The 6,083-nt window shown below is 45.6% G+C and overlaps 1 long non-coding RNA gene across 1 annotated transcript; it reads right to left on the bottom strand.

Annotated features, from left to right (window-relative positions):
- Positions 1-4,336: 4,336 nt before the first annotated feature.
- Positions 4,337-4,755, bottom strand: LOC103653565 (uncharacterized). Its single transcript, XR_565553.4, has 3 exons — positions 4,706-4,755; positions 4,528-4,600; positions 4,337-4,446 (listed from the first exon to the last, which is right to left on the bottom strand). It is a non-coding gene; the product is annotated as an uncharacterized lncRNA (long non-coding RNA).
- Between the last annotated feature and the right edge of the window lie 1,328 nt (positions 4,756-6,083).

The following is a 6,083-nucleotide window of genomic DNA, read 5'->3' as shown; positions in this document are numbered from 1 at the left end:
CACAGATCTTGGCGCCGAGCTACGAATTCCTATAAAAACGCCCGCGCGGCTGGCCGAGAGCAGCGCATTTCATCTCATTTCCAAACTTCGTCAAAATTTGCTGGATTCAAAGATTTGAGTTGGTTCACTTCGTAGACCAAGGTATGATGTCCAACTGATTCGTTTTTTATATTGGGTTGTTAGTTTCATAGTTGCTCATAGTTTCATATTTTAATAGTTTGTATACACCTATTATATTATCATTTCGATTATTAGTTTGTGTAAACTTATTATAAAGCATATTAGGTACAAGTGATAATTATAATCGTTTATTAGATGAAAGACATGTACCGAGAGGCGTTGTGGCAGAAGAGAGGTCGTCCTCAGGAGTTATATCCGGACGTATCTAGTAAGGATGCTCCTGTTCCTCCTGAACTCCCCGTGCCTAACTGTGACTGTGGCAGACTGGCTTGGGTACATCAATCACAACATCCAGACACAGCTGCTCGCTGCTACTACCTTTGTGGCGGTTTAGACGTACGTAGCTTATGACTTGTCACTTAATTTTGTTCGCATTCATTATTTTGTAGATGTGTAATAGTGCTTCTTTCCATTATTTTAGGGACATCAGAGGTGTTTCTTTTTCCAGTGGATCGACGGTCCTGATAAATTTGACCCTCAATATCTTCTTTTCGTTAATTGGTTGAGTGGAAGGACCAGTCATGAGCGTTTTAAGCGTTGGGTACCTCCTCCCCAGAATCCTCCACCAATGACGGATGCGGAGAAGGAGGTAGCAACAGAAAGACGGATGGACTCACCGCCTCGATGCGATTGTGGAGACCGTGCTGTCATCGACGAAGACTATGAGAAGCAGTTCTGTTGTCCGAACATTGATTATGTGAGCCCATTGATACGCTAAATATATGAAATAGTTTTTATTTATAATAAATTACTAATTTTTTCTCCTGCAGCCATACGGGTGGCGTAAGTGTCGTTTCAGAGAGTGGTTGTATGGTCCTTTGTCCCATTGGCCAGAGCGAGAGGTAAAGGAAAAGAGATACAACGGGTGGGCGGAAGAAGAGGTCAAATTTGATCCAGTACTCTGCAAATGTGGTATTGAAGCTAAGTATGGATTAGTTCCTTCAGAGCTTGGTGTTGGATATTTTTGTGGACATATGGTCGATTACGATGAGGATGGTATTTTTGTTTGCACCAGCTGTAATGTTATAGCGGTACTTACTATTTTTTTGTAGGAGACGAGGAAATGCAGTTGGGAGAGTTACGACGACAAAGGAGAGGTGCTGCGCACAATAGAGTCCAAGAGAATAATGGGACAGAAGATGCGTTGTGGATCTCGGCTCGTCGATTCGTACATTAATGATCGCATACGCGACATGCGTAGGGAAGCAAAATCTGCCTTTTATGATAGCCCGAAGCGTGCAGAGTATAGGAGGTTGAAGGCGGCAGATGAGAAGAGAGCACAGGATGCAAGGGAATGGGAAGCGGCTCAAGCCGAGAAACAGATGTTGGATAATCTTGCTGATCGCCTCAAGGGAAGTAAGTGAGATAAATGATATTATAATTATGTTAGTACAATTTATTTATCTTGACTTTGCTAACTTATTTTTCTCATTATATTTGCAGAGATTGGAAGCGGCATAAACTATTTGGCCGATGAGGCGCATGCTAGATATGTTCAGGATAAAATGGCAACGGTTGAGCTGATGGAGGAGGAGGAGGACGACACATCTAGATTGAGTGAGCTTATCGCTCTCGCAGAGGCAGGATTACATGAAGAAGAGGAGGATGACACATCAAGGTTGAGTGAGCTCATCGCACTAGCTGAGGCAGGATTACGTGCTCAAGAGGAAGAGGATGAGTTTATGTCTCAGGCCGCCGAAGAGGTAGAAGCGGCTTATTACAAGAAGAAGTCTGATGAGGCTGAGGATGAGCTATTCTCCCAAGCTGTAGATGAAGCAGAAGCCAATTATTACAAGAGAACTGGTGAGAAGTGTGATGCAGGACAATGCAACAAGTGGAATGAGGTTGTCGTTGAGGATTGCATGACTGATGGCTCTGAAGATGAGTTACTCATAGATTGTGATTCAGACTGAAGAATTGTAGCCTGTTATGTAGTATTTTTGTATCAAAAATAATTTAGAACTCTAAAGATGCGTTACTTATTGCTTGTTATGTTTTTTACAATTCACAAAAAAAATTTGCAAGAGTTCCTCTTGTTTTATTAACAACCACAGTTCAAATAATCACATATTATAAGACATGTAAGCATTTCAACATATAATACATCACAAAATAACATCGAATATAAAAACATCCACAGAACATAGTTCTTCATACAATGTCCACAAACAAAGTCCAAAATACAATGTCCACAACACATAGTCCAAAAGACATAACATAGTTCATATTACAACGTCTCCAGCATGAGTCCAAATCACACAGTTTTCAGCATAAGACCAACATCACAAAAGTATTCATTTCCTCCTAGTCTTACCCTTGCCCTTGGCCCCAAGAGCGTCGGTGCCTGGAGTGTAAGGGTCTCGTGGACGCCTTCTACGTGGTGTCAGTTGTGATGGCTGAGTTGTAGGAGCATCCTGCAACTGAGACGGTCCAATCTCCTGCTGACCTGCGGCGCCAGCGCCAGCGTCGTCGTCGTCGTCGTCCTCGTCGTCGTGGGCCACGTCCTCAAACGTGTCCCGCGTCGATCGCGAGGTGCTTAGTCCTGCTGTAGATGGTCCAACTGCACAAATGGGAGGCTGAACGTCCTGCTGCATACGAGGCACAGGCAGCTGCACGTCAACGCCCGCTAGAGACCGGCATCCACACCGAGCCACTGCACGACGAAGACGACGTGATACCCTCTGTAATCGAAATATTAGTTACAGACATATGTTACAACATACAAATAAACAAGTATTCTTTTAGACATTGATACTCACTGATACTAACGATAGCGTAGTACTATCTGAAGTTCTCTGTGAGATACGCTCAAGTTCAACAACAGATACGAGCATAGAGTTTCCCTATCACAAGTTAAAACATTAGGATGCTCAAAACTAGACATAAAGCATTGAATTCAAATCTCTAATTTTATTAAAGAAATAGTTACCGCTCTATCAAGGATTGGAGCAGCCTCAATTTGGGACCCGTGCCGAGCAGCTATGTCGAAAGCTATGTCTTCGTCGTCTGACGATTCTTGCTCGGCGTAGTCTGCAGCTGTCCACTGTCCCTTCAGCTTGCACCTAGTCACACCAGCATACCAAATCAAATACCTCCAGAAGTTGTAGTTTGTGTGCGCCTGGTCGTTCTCATAGTTAAGATCCCCCTGAGGTTCTCGTCTATTGAGCACATGCTGCTCAACTGTATGCTGGCGAAATATGGATCAAGATACGGTTGCTAGGTCACCTGCAAAAGTTTTAGAAAGCACATGTAAGCACGCTGGTGTCGTGCGATAAAAGTAGAAAGCACATGTACAAAGATAAAAGTAGACAACTCACCATCGAAGGAGTAAGTGCGTCGAGCTCGTTTGAGTACTCCACGTAAGCACGCTGGTGTTGTGCGAATGGCTCCTCAACCTGGTCCCAGCGGTAAGCAGCCGTGGGCTTAAGCCGATGTCCGGCTACCACGAACCACTCACGAGGAGGAAACTCTCTGGGTCGCCCGATGGGTATGTGTGCCCACATCCACAGCTGTAGTAGGTAGACACATCCACCTAAGCTGGCAGTCCTCGACGAACGACGACAAGCCTCGCAAAGTTGTCTGTACAGGAAGGCCAACACTGCTGAAGCCCAGCTGTAACCTCCGGTCGTATCCCAGTCAGTCAGGCAGGGCAGAAACATCCATGACACGCTGTCGCCTGTCGCGTCTGGAAAAAGAACTGAACCAAAGAGATGGAGAATCCAAGCTCGACAATGGTATCCAACCGTCTGCTCGTCTGCACTAGGTGGACACTGCCCAAAGGTCTGCCTAAGCCAGGTCAGTGGGACTCCGGTGTTGTGGCTACCTCGTAGCTCATCCGGAAGCAGTATCCCAAGAAAGGCCTCCACCCTCTGCCTCCAACCGCCTGGTGATGCCTGACCGGTCACTGGACGACCAATAATGCTGAGACCAAGAATCTTCTCGCAATCTTCAAGCGTCACGGTCATCTCACCGCAGGGAAGGTGGAAAGTGTGAGTCTCTGGCCGCCACCTATTGGAAGACAAAAAAAATACAAAATCATTAGTATGCAAAGTAGATTTGATAATTGTAAATATTAAACAACTAGAGAAGTCTTTACCTGTCGACCAGAGCCGTCAACGCCGCTGGGTTGAAAGTGGGCAGCCCACGGTGAACCTGGTACGATAAGACGTCCAAGCCAGCCCTCTGTAGGAGAGGAGTGTACCTCTCATCGTACCTCATCTCCTCCAGAAACCGGTCGTGGGTCCGGACCCGCAGAACGGGCAACACCTAGCAATCAAAAGAATTTCATTAGTCAAATATAGGTCACATATATTAATTCGAAAATTTAATATATGTGCAAAATATTACCTCTCCCTCTGCGGTGAGACGGCCCCTGTGGTGCTCGTCGTAGTGAGGGTCCAGCAAGTGGAACTGCGCCATCCTGCAAATTAAGATATCAACATATTAGAATATAAGTTGTGTACAAAGTGTAACAAAAACATCGACATATTAGAATAAAATTTGTGTACAATAAAATATATCACACCTGACTAAGTGTCCAAATGCATGTACGTGAGTTGTGGCCAAGTCTACCGCATTTTCCGCATTCATTCTGCTCTGGGTCCACAAGAAAGGGGGACGCTCGACCTCTCCTACTGCGACCGGAAACCTGATCCATAACCATGTTGCACCGGCTCCTTTTCCTACTACCACGTTTGTCCCATCGATGCGCTGGATCAGCAACGTATACCGGATCGGTGTACGTTGGCCATTGTGACTTATCGAGAAATGGCTCAAAACGAGGGCTCCAGGTACGTACTAAGCTCTCTACACTGAACTCAGAAGGTATTCTGCTCTCAAATGCAAAGTTACGATGACGTGCGACCGCAACATAATGAGAACATGGAAAATGGTATTGTCTAGGTTTACCACAACCGCACCAGAATGCATCAAGTAACACGACATGTGTCCTCGAAGGTCGCACCTCACCGTCGGAAGTTATGCCGCCTAGTGTTGTTACCTCGTATTTACCCAACTCCTCATCAAAGCATTGTACCTCATGTCTATGGGCACATTCCTTTGCATTATTAAGGTGTGATGTTGGTTTAGGTGCCCATCTCTGCCCTTGCGTCTGCATTGCCTTGGCCTGCGCGTGTCTATCATTAAACCAAGCCACAAGCCTATAAAAAATGAATGTTACTATAGCATTGACTGGCATGCCCCGTATACCCTTGAGCACACTGTTAAATGACTCGGCCATGTTGCTAGTCTGAAACTCGAATCGCCAGCCACCTTCTTCGTAGGCCCTTGTCTATTTCTGCGGTTCCCTCAGCAATCCAACAATTCAGTTCTTACCTTCAGCATTTGTTGCATCTTTTAGTTCCTTCAACTTATCCTCGAAAAACGAAACCTCCAACTGTCGACATACCTCCTCAAAAAGGGGGAAGTTAGCCTTGCTATGATCCTTTCGAAGAAGATTTTCTGCTAGATGTCGAGTGCACCATCTGTGGTGCATGGGTGCATAGCCAGGAATCTGCTCTTGCACTGCATTAAGAATACCTTGGTGTCTGTCAGATATGACACCAACCTCGCGTCCAGGGCCTACGACATGGATGCGTACAAGCCGCAAGAACCAAGACCAACTATCTCTGTTCTCCCTCTCCACCAAAGCAAATGCCAAAGGAACCAGTGCGTTGTCTGCATCGCATGATATGGCAACCAACAATGTGCCCTTATACTTCCCAAGCAGAAAAGTACCATCAATAGAGAGCACGGGACGACAAATCCTGAAGGCCTCTACGCACTGCGCGAAACACCAGAAAGCACGAAAAAATATCTCTCTGCCGTTCCTCCATTCATTAGGTTTGGGGATGTACTCGTAATGCATGCCTGGTTTTTTTGCTTTCATTGCATTGAACAATGTT

Source organism: Zea mays, chromosome 4 (assembly GCF_902167145.1).
Source record: "Zea mays cultivar B73 chromosome 4, Zm-B73-REFERENCE-NAM-5.0, whole genome shotgun sequence".
NCBI classification, from domain to species: domain Eukaryota; kingdom Viridiplantae; phylum Streptophyta; class Magnoliopsida; order Poales; family Poaceae; genus Zea; species Zea mays.
The sequence above is the reverse complement of the archived record's forward strand: the minus strand, read 5'-3'. Positions and strand labels throughout refer to the sequence as shown.